The sequence below is a fragment of the Myotis nattereri genome (assembly GCF_964212035.1).
Source record: "Myotis nattereri genome assembly, chromosome: 13".
NCBI lineage: Eukaryota > Metazoa > Chordata > Mammalia > Chiroptera > Vespertilionidae > Myotis > Myotis nattereri.
This window is the reverse complement of record NC_138088.1, coordinates 10727681-10746818: the sequence shown is the minus strand read 5'-3', so window position 1 is coordinate 10746818 and position 19138 is coordinate 10727681. Positions and strand designations below refer to the sequence as shown.

Genomic DNA, 19138 nt, shown 5'->3' with positions numbered 1-19138 from the left:
GAAGGAGACTGTTCTGTTTCAAAGCCAAGAAAGAGATGCGTGTATTTTAAGAATGATAAATTGGCCGATCAAACTGAAGGCTATTTCGAGGCAGAGAAAGATGATTGGAACACATCCATTGGATTTGGCAACATGCGGTTTGCTTGTGGCCATTGCAAGAGAAGATTTAGTGCAGTGGTTGGGGCAGAGGCAGGTTGCAGGGACCTGAATAGCTAATGGAAAGTGAAAAAGTGGACGGGGAGTTTGTTGACATCTCTTTTTGAGAAGTTTGGCTGAGAGGGACAGCAGAGAAAGGGGGTGGTTGGAGGAGGACATATGGAGTTAAAGGAAGTCATTTTGCTTTAAAAAAGTGATATACTAGAGCAGCATTTATAAACTGAAGTTTGTGAACCATTAGTGTCCTTAAAATAATTTTGGGTTGCAATCATCATTTAAAAAGTAACTAGGTTAAAAGAGAACATAGAATACTAATCTCATATGGTAAAGGTAAGGATTTTATGGAATATATTACTATGCCATAATTATAAATAGTTACATATTTACACACAAATATTGGGTTATAATATAAAATATTTTCCCTAATATGGATCACAGTCTAAAAAGTTTGGGAGCTGCCACACTAGGAAATACGTACATGGTGAAGGGGATAATCGAGTGGAAAGACAGGGACTGATGAGACAGGAAAGGGGGAAAACCGAAGGGTAGAGTTCTTGAGCAGGAATGGGGAACTCTTCACTCAATTCTTTTATCTTTTCTCATCCACTCACCCTATGGCTTCCAGAAGCAGTTCTCACCACGAGCATCCATAAGCCAGTCCCATAGTTTTGCAGGAATGTATCCTAGGGTTGAGAGAACTCTGCCTTTGTCAACAGCGATGATTTGTCATAGGCACTGTGTTAGGGACTTGTTTCCCCCAAATTCATACGTGGAGTTGCTGTAACTCCCAGTACTTCAATATGTGACTGAATTTGGAGATGGAATTTCTAAAGAGGTAATAAAGTTAAAATTAATCATTATCCAGTATGACTTTCGGATTTAAAAGATGAGACCCTTTGGACATAGGCACACACAGAGGGAAGACCACGTGCAGATACAGAGAGAAGACGACCATCTATAAGGCAAGGAGAGAGTCCTAAGAAGAAACCAAGCCTGCCAACACTTGATCTTGGACTTCGAGCCTCCAGAATTGCGAGAAGATAAATTTCTGGGTTTTTTTTAAGCTCCTCAGGCAGTGGTATTTTGTTATGGCAGCTGTAGCAGACTGTCTGCTGTCTCATTTGGTGTCTTCTGACTGCTTCTACACTCTGAGGTGTGGAAGAGTCAGATCAGAAATGCTTGGTAGAGGTGAGAAAGCTGAGGTGTAGGGATAAGAAATGACTTACCCAAGGTCAAGAATGAAAATAACTAGTAAGTGGAAATGAAATTTTGTAAATCTTGCCCGGTGTGTTTTCCATGACAAAGGCTATGTAACAGGACTTCTGAACCTGTAAATGTGACTATTTGCTGTGGTCCATTTGTTAGGACCAAAAGCTACACTTCTCTGCAAACGTAGGTTCTGACATTTTGTAAACTAAGATTAAACATTTAAAAACTTCAGAAAGTCCAAAGATGACATATATTAACATTTAAAAATTATCGCTTTTATGTAGCCCATGAAATTATACAGCCCACTGAACATTTGAAAGTTTTAGCTTCTTAATGAGACGTGATAAAACTTGACCAGTGCGTGGGAAAGAAGAGAGCTGATTTTCTCTAACCTTAATGAGCTATGACATTTCCCAAAACAAGCGCTGGGGACTCTCTCAATAAAGTCATCATTGACCTGTTTTTCCTTTGGTTGCCTGCTACAAACACACAGAGTCAGTAACGTCAGTAAAGTTGCCATCCGTGTTCCTCCATTTATTCAGTCCATTTTCCCTTTTCACTGGTGAATAAGACGCGCCTTCAGAACATTCGCGAGTGAATGAAAAGGAAATGTGTGTAGTATGTGGAGAGTGAGTCATGCTTCAGTGTAATGAGCATCCTTATGTATGTCACCTGATGAAAAGGTGTAAGAGTCTTTCCAGGCTACAAACCTAAAGATCAAATTGCTCAGTTGCAAGCCGTGTCTGTGTTTAGCTGTGTAAAGTCAAATAGATCTCCAGTTTATACTCCTCTCTATGATGCATTTGATCCTGTTTCCCCATAATCTATAGCTGATATATTGATTTATTTACAATCAAATAAGCATTTTATGACAGCTGGCTATTGTAAGATTGTTACTGATTGACTACTTTTTTTTTAATCTTTGATTTCTTTATTAGTTAAGGTATTACAATTAACCCCCAATTAACCCCCTCCCCAATTAACCCCCAACCTCCCCCCCCACTCATGCTCTCATCCCCCTGTTGTCCATGTCCATTGGTTTGGCTTATATGCCCGCATACAAGTCCTTTGGTTGATCTCTTCCCCTTACCCCCTCCCTCCCCTACTTTCCCTCAGGAGATTGATAGTCTGATCGCTGTTTCTCTGTCTTTGAATCTGTCCCTGTTCATCAGTCAGTGTTGTTCTCTGTGTTCCACAAATGAGTGAGATCTGATTGACTACTTTTATATGTTTATAGGCCATTGAAGTTTCTTCTCACTTCAATTGCCAGTTCAGATAATTAGCCCATTTTTTAAAATTTGTCTTCTCTTGCAAATCAATTTGTACATGTTCCTTTTGTTCATTGTATAACATTCCTTTTATTATTTGTATGGATTGCAAACATATTTTCCCCAGAAGTAAGTTTCTTTTTCTTTGCATGTGACTGGTTTTATCTTATAAAAGTTTTCAGTATTAATGGGTTCCGAAATGTTTATTTTTTCTTTTATTGTTTTCCTTTGTTTGTGTTTCTATCTTGATCTCATCAATATATTCTCTATGTTATACTCTTAAAATTTATATATTTATTTATCTGATTTAAGTTATTAATCCAACATAAATGTATTTCTTTTTTATTGTTTGGAGAGAAGTAGAGATCTGATTTTTTCCCTTTTTCCATATGGATAGCCAGTTATTCCTGCACCATTCTTTGAATAGTCTATCTTTTGCTCACAAATTTGTAGCCTATTATATTTGAAGTCACAGAGAAACATGAATTTATTTTAAAGGTATTTACAGTATTCTGTTACTTTGCTTTATTTGTCTATCCTTTCAGCTGTGTACACTGTTTAATCTCTGTAGCTTTATAATAATACCTGATAAAAGTTAAAATATGTCACCTCTTCTTCTTTTACTTTAAAATTACCTTGACGGATATTGACCTATAACTCACCCATATATATTTTAGCATGAAGTTTTACATTGCATGAAAACACTGATACACTGATAGGATTTTGATTGAAATTGCTCTGAATTTATAGATTATGTATGGCCTTTTTGGATTTCAGGTATATTAACATGATATATTTCTCATTTATTTGTTTTCTTTTATGACATTTAGTAAATTATATTATTTTAATATAACATCGTTTACATGTTTCTTAGTTTAGTGCTATTATTATTATTAATTTATTTTTACTATGTAGTTTGGAAGGTCAGGAAAAGACATTGACTTTACTTAGATGACAAAAGTGAGAGGCAGGCAAAGTGCTCCAAAGAGCCATGATAGCTGTTGTAAACAAGTTGTTCTAAAAAGAGTGTTCAATGAAAAGCTAAATGCTATGTAAGTTAGATAAGCGTACTAATGCAAAAATATAAAAATCATTGCGGGAAACAAATGCCTGTTGAGTACCCCTCTCTGTAAGATAGTTGATATATCACTGAGTTTTTCCCTGGTCAGTGAGGGGGATGAAACCTACCGAAGGCAAGGGCCAAGGCACTTGGCACAAAGCCACTCAGGGTGGTGGCTGCTCATGTTTTGCCTCATCCACAGTCCTGCCACCCAGTGTCCCATCATCCTTGTTCTGGATCCGTCTCTGGCCGTCTCTTTATTTTGACTTCCATTTTCCCTCTGCAATCATGAAGAACAAATTTTAATAAATCACAAAAAGCATTCATGATTTAAAAAATAATTGGACACACTAACATCGCCAAGAATAATCCAAGGCAGTATTGGCTGTGTGAGCATTTTGGCAAGTTGATGGTTTTAAGGCAACCTCTCAGGCAGTTTTCAGTGTAAAGCACGTGCTTGCCTCACCCTGTCTCCTGCGAAGAGGAGCCCATGGGAAGCGCTGTGCTGTCAGCCCCACACAATGAAATGCTGCAGCCTCGGTTTGCTTTTTCAGGCTCAAGTATGAAGTTGATTTTGAAATTTGCTGGTTTAGGTTAGATGGGCTGCCACTCCCAGATGTATCAACTATGCATTTTCTCTAAAAACCATATTACTATGTTGCCTTTATTCATCAATGATACTTGAATAGAAGGAAGTAATAAAATATTAATATCCATTTATTCATATGAGAAACAGTAATGTAGAAATTTCTGAGATGTAAAGCGAGATGTGTTGATTCTAAAAATAAGAAAACCCGGAATGACAAGCCTGCACAAGCTGGGGTTCTCCCTCACCCGAGGTGCGCCTGCGCTGTATTCTGCACCTGAGATGGAAGACGAGGCTCTGTCTTTTTATTTCCCCTTGAAATCAGATGCGGGGTTCTTCGGGTCTTTAGGGACTTCAGGAAGTCAAGCATTTTACCAAACACATGTGTTTGGTGTGTGAACAGAGGCCTCGTGGGCTGGAAGGCTCTGTGTGCAGAGATTTGGGTCCTATTCTGACATCTTCCACCAAAGCCCATCTTCACTCAGGCCCTGGCAGGTGGGACGGACCCTTACGTGCATGGTAGAGGCTCATCACACTGAGGGAAGCTGGTCCAGTTGGCCAGTGTGCAGCAGTTCACAAGAAAATGCATGTTCTCCTCATAGAGTCTTATTGGGAATTTGGAAAGGGAGCTCCATCTTTCTAGGGGACAGTATTGTGCATTGATGAAGGGGAGCGATAAAGTGCTGGGTCCGACTGTTCAGCCCACCGAGGCCTCTTTTGAACATTTGCTTGGTGGAGGACCAATGACAACCCATCTACCAGGGCGGCCCTGAGACACAGGGCAGAATAGAAGCACAGCAAGAATCTTAATTCTGACCCCGTCATACCACCAGTTGCTATGAGCTGCCCTGTTTTTGGAGTTTTTTCATGGATCAGCAAGAGAAGGAGAAGCTATGCTTGTTTGTTTTCTCTCTGCCATGGAGAAGTACAGACAATAGGGCTCAGCCCGGTGAGGTCTGAGGTGTAGGGTGGCTCCGCCCACACCACTGGGCGTCCATGAATCATTAACTGCGAGATGATTCTCTCAGGTTCTTCCAGGCACATGGTGAGGGGGTTTCCATACACTTTATATAAGATTTAACCATCAAGTGATATTATAATAATAAACTAGTTTACTCCATTTTACAGATGAGGAACCTGAGTCTTGGGGCAGTTAAGACATTGGCCAACGTCATAAATAGGTGTGGTATTGGGGAGACAGCGTATCTAAACCCAGGAGTCTAACTGAAGATGTGTGCTGGGAACCACTCTGCCGTGCCACTTGATTTTTTCAAATTGAGTATTTTATTAACATAGCAGCTGTCTTTGTAACACGTGTACACACAGTCACACACTTAGAGTGATCTGCCTGGGGGTTAAAAAGTCTACATGTGCCTGAGGGATAAATGAAAAAAAAAAGTTTTAAATGTAGGTTTTTAGTATCATAGGTGATTATGTCCACATCATTTACAAAGCTATCACCAAAATCTGGTCTAGAAAACAGTTTGCGAGGGAAAGGAAAAATCTGGGGGGAAATTCAACAGTGGCACAGCAGAGCTCTCAATATAGAAAGCTGACGAAATGTGGAATTGGCCAGATACGGAGAGAGGTTTGTCAATGGGCAGACAGTAGAGAAGGTGGTATGAAAGAGGCGTCTGCAGTCATTCTTCCTCACAGTATTGTGCAGAGTCATCAAGAAAGCCCGTAGTCATTCCCTGGCACCAGTTTCAGAACTTTTCCAATTGCAGAGGCCTTACCTTCAGCTCTTAGGGAAATCGACCCATCTGAGGGATGTCTTTAAAGGTCTCAAGGCAGATGGGTCCTGCTGTCCTTATTTGAGCAATGCAGACTTGACCTTGTTTCAAAGTATGAATCCTGGAAGAATCTCTTCTTCAGTTTTTTTTTTTTCAGTTAGATTTTGAGGTTTTCACCTGGGGCTACAGAATCAGTCTCTACATCCTCAGAAAGGATCCCATCTGTGATTGTTTGGCATCGTCACAAGCTGCTGGCCTTTGCGGATCCATCCCAACTCTAGCTCTCCCAGGACCACAGTGCCTGTGTCCTGTATTCATCCACAGTTGGTAGCCCGGCTGGTCCATCAACTGATCTATTGAAGTTTGGCAAATTATCCAGATATGGAATAAATGGCAATCCAATGTACCGAGGACAGATGTCTGATTGCTTTTTAAGATTTGCTCAAGTCACTCCTGAGCAAGGCATAAAGGGAATGTTCATTTTGGGATCGAAGCCAACTTTTTTCATCTTCATATCTCTCATTGCTCCAACTCACTGTTGGATCACCCATCTCATTAGTAAGCACCATTAAGTGTTTTACACCTGCTGTCTTTGCCAGCATCGTGCGTTCTGTTGTCTGCCCTCCTTTTTCAGAGGCGCTCTTTGTCCCCCAGTGTCTGATCTGCCAGCCCGTGCCCAGTGAATGCCACACTTGCGTGCTGCATTTGAGGAGCCCCTGGCGGGGCAGACACAGGTGTAGTTTCCTCTTCTCCTCCACACGTGCCAACACTTGTTATTCGTTGTCGCGTTGAAGTGATATCTCATTGTGGTTTTAAACTGCATTTCCCTGATGATTAGTGATGTTGAGGGTCTTTTCATGTACCTGTTGGCCATTCGTATGTCTTCTTCGGAAAACTGTATTCAGATCCTCTGCCTGTTTTTAAATCAAATTGTTTGTTTCTTTGTTGTTGAATTGTATGAGCTCTTTATATTATTCGGATATTGAATCCTTATTAAGTATGTGATTTGGACATATTTTCTCTCATTTGGTAGGTTGCCTTTTCATTTTGTTGATGATTTTCTTTGCTGTGAAGAAGTTTTAGTTTGATGTAGGCCTACTTATTTATTTTTTCTTTTGTTGCCTTTGATATTGCTGTCAAACCTGAAGGATCATTTTCAAGACCAATGTCAGTTTCATTTTCTTTCATGTCGCTGTCTAGTTTCCCCATCAGCACTCACTGAAGAAACTGTTCTTTCCCCATTGCATTTTCTTCAGAGCTGGTGTGTGAGGGTGTGTGTGTGTGTGTGTGTCGTGTGTGTGTGTGTGTGTGTGTGTGTGTGTGTTAAACATCTCTGTTCTTTCTGCAGTTGTTGAAAGTGCCTCCTTAAAAGAAACAAAGCATGATAGAATTGCTAAACATAATAGTAGTATTTATTGAGCTCCCAGGGTCCCAGGGGCCAGGCATTATTCTATGTAACTTTTCATGTATTATCTCATGTAATCCTTACATAAGTCCTATGAACCACAGAGAATTAAGTGTCTTGCCTAGGATCATAATACAAGCAAGAAAGATCAGGACTCTGGACTGGGCTAGAAGAATTGGCCTAATGTTGATAAGTATTGGGGATGACATATAATAGGTGGGTGGAGCTGATCTACAACCTGACAGAAGGAGCATGAGGGTTGTAAGTTCTGGGAGGAGGTCTCAGTCCTGGGCAGCAGAGGGAAACCAGAGATGTATGCAGAGGAGAAGAGGAGCTTAAATATAACTGGTCAGAGGGAGCACAGAGGAAGAGACTGGAGAGATTCTAGAAGGTAGAATATCCAGACCGATGAGTGAGGAGCAGAGGTGAAGAGTGGGAGAGAAGGGCAGTGTGCGTTCTGTGTAAATGAAGAGAATGGATTCTCTTGCAAGCTTTTAGAGATCTCTAGTCCACAAATAGGAAATGTAGGAATTGATCTATTTTCTTTAAGCCAAGCATATTACTCAGTATGGTGTGCGAAGTTTCTCTCTAGAATCTGCATTGGAATCATCATATGGTTTGAGACACTCCCTTCCGGGTGGGAGCAACAGCGAGGTAGTCAGCATTGCCTTAAAACGTGAAGGAGGAACAGGTGAAAATTCTCACGTGTGTTCTGTGGAAAGGAGAGTATGACAGTTGATTAATGCAGCACCAGATTAATCTGTCACAAGATTTTGAAGGCACTGCTTTGAAACATGTCATTTCGCTTAACAGACTTTCCTAGATTTTCTCAGGGAAGATCTCTGTGAATTGATTATTGAGAGTTCAATATAGATTTGAGAATATTACTGTGTGAAAAAAAAGCCAGGGAAAACATTTTGTCTTCACTCTTTACCAGCTATATGATACTGAGTAAATAATGTTATTTTCTGAAATGCAGTGTTTTATCCGTGAATTGAATGGGGAGTGTAAGATGGGAGATGCTAGGGAAGTGAGTTAAGGCCAGAGGAATAAAGACATCATTTGCCATATTTCAGTTTTCCTCAAAATGTAGACACAGAACAAATCTTAATTTTTTAGTAGGAGAGTCATATAATCAAACTTGTGTTTTAGAAAGATGATTGGAAATGGTGTCAAGGATGGATTGGAGGGAGACAAGTTGAGGACACTTTCATAGTTTATTTTTTTTGATACTTAACATCTTTTTTTTCCTGTAGTTATTTGCAAATCATATATTTGATGAAGTATCTGTTCATGTAGTTTTTTCTTCTACTGTGGTAAAATACACATTATATAAAATGTGCTATCTTCATCACATTTTTTTGTTAATCCCCACCTGAGGAAATTTTTTTTCCCATTGATTTTTAGAGAGAACAGAAGGAGGGCGGGGGGGAGGGGAGAGAGAGAGAGAGCGAAACATCGATGTGAGAGAGTCACATTGATTGTGTGTCACCTGTACATGCCCTGACCAGGGCTGGGATCAACCCTGCAACCCAGGTACATGCCCTGACCAGATTCAAACCTGTGACCCTTCACTGTGCCAAACTGGCTAGGACTTAAACACTTTTAAGTGTACAGTTTAGTGGCATTAAACGCATGCATAATACTGTGCAACCATCTCTCTTCATAACTTTTATCTTGTAAAACTGAAGCTCTATTCCAGTTAAACTATAACCACCTGCCCCTACCCTCACCCCTAAAAGTCACCTTTCTAGTCTGTCTTTATGATTTTGACTACTCTAAGCACCTAATGGAAGTGGGGTTGTACAGTACTTGTCTTTTCCTGACTTACTTATTTCACAAAGCATGTCCTCAACTTTCATCCGTGTTGCAGCTTGTGTCAGAATTTCCTCCTTTTTTAGGCTGCAGAATATTTCACTGTGTGTTTAGACCACATTTTGCTTTTCTGTTCATCTGTTGATGAACACTGGGTTGCTTTCATGTTTTAGCTCTTGTGAACAATGCTGCTATGCACATGGGTGTACAAGTATCTCTTCAAGATTTTGCTTTCAATTTGTTTGGGATTCCAGAAGTGGGATTGCTAGATCACATGGTAATTCTATTTTTAAACTTTGAGGAACTGCCATACCATTTCTCCAGTAGCTAGAGCAGTTGGCATTCTCACCAGCAGTGCACAAGGGTTCCACATCTTTGTGAACACTTGTTAGTTTTTATGTTTTTGATAGTATCTATCCTGATGGCTGTGAAAGACACTTGTATGTTTTCAAGTGAAAGGTAATGAGGGTCAGGGTGAGGCATAGCCATGGGAAATAAAAGGTGGGGAACTCAGGTGGGAGATTTTCGGAAAGTGCAAGCAATTGAGTTTGTTGACCGAATAGTCTCATATGAGAGGATGAATTATATGTTCAACTTTGAAATTTTGACAAGTGTGATATCGTTAGAATCAGGTAGGACATAAAAGGTGGAGAATAGGATTTCTTGAGGGGCACTTTCATGTTTATTAATTTATTGATATTTATACAGATTTTCAAAGGAAGAACTTTGTTGAAGCACAATTACAAATTTTTAAAAATTTCATATTTGTAGAAAAAAGTTTTACCTTCTGGAGAACTGTAAATTGTGACTATATGTTTCACTGAAATTATCAGTTAGAAAACAGCATAAGATGTTGCTTGCAATTACTTTAACAAAATAATAACATATTTGTAGAATATTTTATAAATTGCAAGTCTCCTTTATATAAACTGTCTTTAATATTTGAAAAGATACATGATACTTTTATTCAATGATATCCATCAAATCCCTTTTGAGTACCCACTGGGACCAGGAACTGCCCCGGGCTCTGGAGACATACCCCACTCTCACAGAGCATAGATTCTAGGGATAAGCCCCCGAGTTCAGGTATCCATAAAAGGAATTCTTGACTTGGGTCCTGGCAAGGATTTGGGGATAAGGAGGTTCTGTGATCCCAGTAAAATTTCCAAGAAGAGATTTTTATCAGATTTTCAAAGACGTCTATAATCCTAAACTGGTCAGGACCCATCGTCTTCAAGTTACCTGACCTGCCCAACGTCCCAGGAATCACGTGACCACCTGGGTCTTCGGCCATCAGTTTCATGCACTCCGCAGGGCCATGCTGCTGCTCAGCATTAATTGTGTCATCCTGCTCTAAGGAATGATCCATCTTCCCATGATTTTATAGATCATTTAATATCCTTATTGTAAAAGTGACTTCAGTACTTAACGGACTTTCTAAGACAGTAGACTGGCATTAGTTTCTTAGAGCTTTTGACACACTGCCAGTTCTGCTGGGGGTGAAGCAGGGTCCCTGTGTCTTTGTTGGAGAGGAGCATGACAAGGCTCCTGAAGAAACACCACTGGCTTTTCTTTGATTGTCTTGAGGAAGCAGAAACGTGTGCTATTCCTAAGAAGATCGTCAGCCCTGGATTGCAGGACACAGACCAGCGCCTTGGAAATGGCCTTCGTGACTTACTGCAGCGGGGGCTTGGAGCTCTATGGCGAAACAGCCTTTACATTTACACACTCCCACCTGACCTTGGGTCAGGGCATTTCCAATCCATTGAGAAGTGCAGCAAGTGGAACCACAGCGCTGGTGAGCTCTCACAGCATGCGGAGCAAGGCTGCCTGGGACTGAGCGACATGGGGACTCTATTGATTTTTTAGATGCTTTTGCCACATACTCCTAAATTCGGTCTGGGAATTAAGTCAGTTGCCAGAGATGGTACCGAGGGCAAAAAGAAAGCCTAAATAAGCCTAAATATTATAGGTTAAAATGGAATCCCTCCACCTCCAACCCCAGAAATAAAGTAAATTTTCCTGGAAAAATAAAGTAGATAAATTTGCTTATAGGCTATCTAGTATCTTAGCAATGAACGGAAATTAGGCAGAAATATTTAAGCAGGAATTAGCTTTGTAGTTTATAGCACTGCCCTAGCAGAACATCAATCAAAATGCACCTGAATAGTCCCACCTTCTAAAACATTTTCTGAAGCCAAATTCAACTTTGTTCAGGGATAATAAAGAATCTCTAATTTGTTTATTGAATCCTCAGGAGTTTTGCTACTCTGATTACCAAGCATTGAAGCAATAATTTGTTGTTGAATCAGGAAAACAAGAAGATAATTTTATATCAGCCTGATGGGGTTGTTTACTGAAACTCTAACAAGCTGTTGGGGCATCCACACACACACACACACACACACACACACACACACACACACACACACGCTTCCTTTGACTTAGGATTAAGTATTTCTGATTTGAAGGAATAATTTTAGATAATGCTTGGTTGGCAAATGTGATTCCTGACCTGTGGCTTTTTTTCCAAATTCTTGTCCTTTGAGTCTAGCTAAAAAGCTGCAATGTTTGCATGAGGTGTTTTTTATTTTTTGTTTTGTTTTGTTTTTTTCCTTCTCACTTTAATTATAGTATTTTCTGAAAGAGAGCATGACCTTCTGAATATCCATCATTTTGAATAATTAGAAAGGCAGTGTATATTAAAATACATTTCATTTTCAAAACTGAGTTATCAGCTGCTACAGTGGTGTGTGCATTTTTTGGGACACCCTGTATTTAGCCATCTGGTAAGACGTGTTCTGAGCACTTACACTGTGACAGTGCTGTGCTGCTTTCCGGTGTTTGGAGATTTAGACAAGCAGAGTGTGGTCCAGGTTTATCAAGGTGACTGTACTTTGTGTGGGGAGGTTGAAGATCAAGGGCTAATTAACACAAGAAACTGAATGAAAGTCTCACTAATTGAGGAGGAGGGGACAGCCTTATCCTGCAGAAGGCACCTGGGGATCTTCTTGGGGAGAAGGCCTGTAGGATTAAGATAAGCAGATAGAAATGTTAGTACTCCCTCATTGAATCAGCCTTATTTCATGGTGAGAGAATATTTTCATTCTGAAAGCTGTCAGCCAATGCAAGAAAGGCTCTGCCTACGTCACAGTTCACCTCAGTATTTGTGGTGTTTCCTCATTATTGGTGTGGCTTCTTCAGTGGATTTCCTTATGAAGGTTACTGTCTTTAGGTTGAGACCTAAAGTATCAATGGATGCTGCCTTTTAGGGAGGAAAATCATAAAATCAACTGAGCACTTAAATTTTACTAACCCATGCTGAGAAGCGCTATAAGCATAAAAGCCACATTGACGTTCAAACATTTGGCACCAAAAAAACAAAAACCAAAACCAAAACCAAAACACACACACACACACACACACACACACACACACACACACACAAAACAACACACAGATGTAAAGTTTCATTTCATTTTTATATTGAATTCAGGTTTAAATGATGATACTTTTATATATTGTGTTAAGTAAAAAACATTATTAAAATTAATTTCACCTCTGTCTTTTGCCTTCTTTGACAAGGCTGCCAGAAATTTTTAATTAAGTAGGTGCTCTCATTATTAATATTTGCTTGGGAAGTGCTGCCTTAGATGATGCTTATGGAACTGTTGTTATAAGAATTCTATGTAAGATAAGAGGATTAACCCAGGCAATAAAGCAGAATCCAAGTGTGTGCCCTGCAGGGACTGGGCTCAGTCCCAGCTCTGACCCTGACTCCTCCATGACTGGGTCACTTTCCCTGCCTTGGCTGAGGTTTTCTCATCTGAACAATGAGGGAAGGATTCAGAGGTGGCAGATCTGGTTGTCCCTTCTCACATTAAATCCAGCTACTCAGCCATCTTCAGGGTACAATCTCCTGAAAGCCTATCAGATGAAACAGTCTTCCTCATTCCAGTCCTTCCTTTAGTTCAGAGGTGAAGTTGTAATTACTGTCCTTTGGAGCTTCCTCCAGCAGCCTGAGGCTGGAGCGTAGCATCTTTCAATCTGCTCAGCTCTGAGGGAAGCAAATGAATATGTTGTGATTTTCACGGATTGGCAATGATATTTTGCAAGCAAATTTCCAGCACTCTTTGAAAATGGTCAGATATGCCTAAAAGTCAATGGTGTTTAGATGTTTAGTCCCAGTGGGTTTTATGATGCCATTGCAAACACCTTAACTGAATTTTTAAAATCCTTATTTTTAAAATTAATACTGGAACAGCTATTTCTAACTTTACCCCATTGTTTAGCTTTCAAAGTTAAATTGAAGAACCTTTTGCTATTAGAAGGAATGAAACTTGTTTATTATCAAAGGTAGAAATGCAGATTGTCATACACAAAATGTGAAAATTACTTAAATCTCTCTGATTTTTTTCAGTGTCCATATATTTGACAGTAATATTGAATTTGGGTATATGTTGTACTTTGAAAACTTTTAACTAGTGTGCTAATTTGGGATATATGGGTAATTTAGAGCAGTTATTCTTATATATATTCATATGGTTATATTCCTGTGATAATTCATTCAGAGTCATTTCTTAGTAGAAAAAAGCTGGTTGGAGGACATGCATATTTAAAGACTTTTCATATTTATTATGATATTTACTTGAAGAAAGCTTGAATTTTCAGCTCATGCTTCCATTAGCAGAGTCTGAGCCTGCCTGTCCCCTGGAACCTCAGCTACACTGAAATTACGGTTTTAAGTCTTGATAAATCAATGGGAGAAAAATTGTGTTTTGTTTTTGTTTGAATTTGTATTTCTTAGATTTCTAGTATGATCAGACATTGTTTAATGCATATATTGGAAATTTCTAATTAATTTTTAATATCTTATTCCTGGGGTTTATTTATTCTATCTACTTTGTTATTTGAGATAATTTTCCTTTTTGATAGGTGAGTTGATTTGGATCATTTGAAGCTTCCAAGTCTTTCCTCCCTGCTTTGACTGCAAGCTCATTCCATCATAGAAAGATCCCTCTATCCCTCCCTATGGTCGGCTGTACACACACACACACACACACACACACACACACACACACAGATAAACACAGGGGAGAAAATTGCTGTGGTCCCCATCCTACCTTGTGTCCAGGAGATGATCAAGTCTTTACAAGAAGAGAAAGATATTTTAACCCATTTATGGCCCTTCTATGAAAGTGTTTATTGGAACAGGTGTTTGTGGATTTCTTCCTAAAGCAAATGAAAAACCCTCCTAGGGATAGTAACTATATTAAGGTCTCTGCTATAAAGAAAGGTTGCCAATCTGTTGGGTTACCACAGTTTACTTATTTGAACCACATTGGTATATCCCCTTGCAAAATCATCTTTATTGAGCTGTCCTCACAAAGCCATTAAAACAGTGGTTCTCAACCTTGGCTGCACATTAGAATCACCTGGGAATCTTTTTAAAATCCTGATCTCTGGGCCTCATCCTCCGGAAATTCTGTTTCTTTGTTATGGGGTGGGGCCACAACATTAGTAACAAAGAAACAGAATTTCTGGAGGATGAGGCCCAGAGATCAGGATTTTAAAAAGATTCCCAGGTGATTCTAATGTGCAGCCAAGGTTGAGAACCACTGCATTAAAAGAAAGCCATATGAAATAGGGTAATGCTTCTGTTATGAAAATATTGTTATGTCCATTTTCCTATAACAATGATATTCCAATATGTGAAAGACTCATTTTGAACAATTAAGTGCTAACCTGATATCAAACTATATTACAATTCTACAGTAATCTAAACAGCATGGTATTGATATAAACACAGAAATATAGATTCATGGAATAGAATAGAGAGCTAAGAAATAAACCCATGCCTCTATGGTCAATTAGTCTATGACAGTGGTCGGCAAACTCATTCGTCAACAGAGCCAAATATCAACAGTACAACGATTGAGATTTCTTTTGAGAGCCAAATTTTTAAAACATAAACTATATAGGTAGGTACATTGTTATTAACTTAATTAGGGTACTCCTAAGGCTTAGGAAGAGCCACACTCAAAGAGCCGCATGTGGCTCGCGAGCCGCAGTTTGCCGACCACGGGCCTATGAAAGAGGAAGCAAGAACATACAATGGGGTGAAGACAGTTTCTTCAATTTATGGCTCTGGGAAAACTGGACAGATACATGCAAAAAATGAAACTAGACCACTTTTTTTACACCACATAGAAGAATAAACCCCAAATGGGTTAAAGACTTAAATGTAAGGCTTGAATCCATAAAACTCCTAGAAGAAAAGATAGGCAGTAAACTCTCTGACATTCCTCTTAGCATTGTTTTTTCTGACATATCTCCTCAGGAAACAGAAACAAAAGAAAAAAAATAAACAAATGGGACTACATCAAGCTAAAAAAAGTTGCACAGCAAAGAAAACCATCAACAAAATGAAAAGACAAGCTAATGAATGGGAGAAGATATTTACCAATGATACATTTGATATGTGGTTAATATCCAAAATATATAAGGAACTCATACAATTTAAACTCCCCCTCCCCCCAAAAAAAGAAAAGCAAAACAAATAATTTGATTTAAAATGGGCAAAGGGCCTGAATAAACATTTCTCTAAAGAGGATATACAGAGGGCCAGTAGACATATGAGAAGATGCTCAAGGTCACTCACTAATCATCAGAGAAATGCAAGTTAAAACCACAATGAGATACCACTGAACACAGTATGGAGGTTCCTCAAAACATTAAAAATAGACCTACCATATGACTTAGCAATTCCAATCTGAGTACTTATCTAAAGGAATCAAAAACATTATTTCAAAAAGATATATGCACCCCTATGTTCACTGCAAAAGTCAAGATATGGAAGCAACCTAAGAGTCCACTGAGGGATAGCAAATGGATAAAGAAGTGGTACATACATATGTGGCCAAAAAAATGACACTTTACCATTTTTGACATGAAGGTAGAGGATATTATACTAAGTGAAATAAGTCAGTCAGAGAAAGACAAGTACTATATTATTTCACCTATGTGAAATTTAAAAAACAAAAACAATGAACATACTAAACAAAAACAAACATAGATACAGAGAGCAAACTGATGGTTGCCTGATGGGAGGGGGGTTTTGGGCAGGGTGAGAAAGGTGAAGGGTTAAGACTTATGAAATGGCAGTTACACAATGGTCACAGGAAGTAAAGTAAAATGGAATACAGTCAGTAATATTGTAATAACTGTGTATGGTATTGGGTGGGCACTTGACTTAACGGGGATCACTTCATAAGTTATATAAATGTCTAACCACTATGCTGTACACCTGAAACTAATATTATATTGAATTATAATATAATCAGCTTTAATTAAAACATTAAATACATTGCACAACCAGCGTGGCTCAGTGGTTGAGCCTCAACCTATGAACCAGGAGGTCATGGTTTGATTCCCTGTCAGGGCACATGCCCGGTTATGGGTTTGATCCCCATTGGGGTTCATGCAGAAGGCAGCCAATCAATGATTCTCTCACATCATTGATGTTTCTATCTCTCTCTCCCTCTCTGAAATTAATAAAAATATGTTAGAAAATAAAAAATAAAATAAAACATATTAAAAAATATAAAAAATTAAATGCTGGAAAAACATTACTCTTGACTTTTTTTCCTAATACTTCTTAACTGATCATATTGCAGGTTTTGCTTGGCTGCTTAGAGAGTCAGAGCCAAATTTAAAGCTTAATCACAGTGATAGCATTGCCTGTGTTTGACATATTTGTATGCTCTAATTATTAAGGAATTTTATATTTTTACTCAAAATTTATTATTTGTTATTGGCTGGAACACAGAATTTTTATGTATTGTGTTGGGGTTTGTTTTGGTTCTTGGTCTCTCCAAAAGCAACAACAACAAGGACACTAACATATCCATTTTGGAAGAGGCGTAAGGTATTAATAGAAAAAGGAGTAATCAGTCTCCAGTATCATGTTTCCTAAAAGAGAAAGGCCTAAGAACAGTTTTTACAAGTTTGGTCAGGTACTATTAATCATTGTTTTCATAATGACTTTAAGGTTTTAACAACAAAAAATAGAATACAGCAAGCATGCATTTTCCAATCTGCTTCTAGGCAAAAGAGCTGCTAACATACTTTCAGGTAAAATGTTGGAAATCACCTGTATCAGTCTGAGGCTCTTCATTTTCAGTTAGTTTGTTTTAAAGTCAAAATGTTTCTTCAGGTAAATACCCAAGTATCAGTCTCCTGTTTCAGGATATTATTTCTGTTTATTCACTGAGCAGTTCATGATTTTAAATCAGTTGGTTTTCACAAGAATAAGTGAATAATACAAGACATATTTGTAAATATCACCTCAGCTTTCTGAGTGTCCTTTGTGGCTACTCAGTGGAGTAGTCCTGGGAGACCTAATATAAGCAGCTGAAGTCACCTCACTGCTATCTACTTATTCAGGGTTCAGCATTTTAATTAATTAACTAACTAATTAATTAATTAATTTACTTTTTATATTTTTATTGATTTCAGAGAGAAAGGGAGAAGGAGAAAGAGATAGAAATATCAATGATGAGAGAGAATCATTGCTGGGCTGCCTCCTGCACGCCCCACACTGGGGATCAAGCCTGCAACCCAGGCATGTGCCCTGACCAGGAATGGAACCTGTGACCTCTTGTTTCCTGGGTCAATGCTCAACCTCTGAGCCACACCCTGCTGGGCCAGGATTCAGCATGTTAATAGAAACATGCTTTAGAAAGCTAAGCAAAGTATAAAGTAAAAGATGTGCTGCTGAAAGTTAAGTTTTTATTAATATTCTTTGATTCAAGTTATGGGCTTTTGTTTCCCAGTCTTTTGGAGGTTAGTGAGGTCATCTGGTCCCACACAACTTTATGGGGAGCTATTTCCATTAGGGTTTTCACGGTATCTCTTCTCCAGGGAAATGATTTTAACTGTGTTTGAAAGGATGAATTTAAAAGATTATTAACTCTTCCTCAAATTTCAAAATGATGTTTCTGTCATAGCAGACAATTTTCTTCCTGTGCATTAAAGAATGATATGAGGAAAGCATTAACCACATCACCATATTTAAATGCTGCTTGGATATTGTCACTCTCTTGCTAATTTTTTTAGTGGGTACAATTCACATTCAAAATTAACTTCCTATCCAGGCATCAGGTAGAACTTGAGCTGCTGGAGCTGAGGTGCTGTGTGGGTGTAGGTGTGGTACAGGGCAGCCTCTCTCCCGCAAACCTACCGAGCCTCCAATCAGGCAGCTGTGCCCACTCACACCGAGGCTGAAGGGAGCTTCCGGAGTGGGGGTGTGGACAAGAGGAGGAGAGAGGAACAGTCAGGAGGTAGGGGACACCAAGTTGGTCAGAGACTTGACTCAGAATCCAGGCTCTGGGAGAATGCTCATGGAAGCAATGTGGCCTGGATTCGGTCCCATCCAGTATCCACGCTCAACCTCCCTCTCTCTGGCTGGCTTCTATGAAAACAGCTGAGAAAGGTTGTTCCCAACTTCCATTTTAATGGGGTTTGTCATCAGATGATGTTTAGCAAGTGGAATTCTGTTTCACTGCCTCTTCCCCATTGTTTATCTTCTTGCCTTGAACACCAGTGCTGCGTCTAAAATTGCGGTTATGCGGGGGGCATCTAGTGAACACGAAGAGAGACGGTGTCATGCCCAGGCTTCTCTGGGTTCCTGCCCACCAACCAGACTTCTGGCCACAGGAGTCAAAACAAACCCTGAGTTGGAGTCAGAGTTTCTGTGACTTGCATCCAGATGCATTCCCACTTGATATACTTTGCCACCTTTTCCTGCATTTGCCTTCTGTACTTCAATAATCTTACTCCCCAAATAAGGGAGGTGCAAGAATATAAAAAGTTCTCATCCCAACACTTCTTAAAGCCTGATATGTC

General features: G+C 39.2%; 1 protein-coding gene and 1 long non-coding RNA gene across 4 annotated transcripts in view; both read left to right on the top strand.

Moving 5' to 3' along the window:
* NRG3 (neuregulin 3) overlaps window positions 1–19138 on the top strand; it is a gene marked incomplete at its 5' end in the record, with an annotated part of 1046633 nt that overhangs the window by 131017 nt on the left and 896478 nt on the right. The gene's annotated exons all lie outside the window — the stretch shown is intronic.
* On the top strand, window positions 13281–15767 carry LOC308528711. Its single transcript, XR_013996728.1, has 2 exons — window positions 13281–14633; window positions 14818–15767. It is a non-coding gene; the product is annotated as an uncharacterized lncRNA (long non-coding RNA).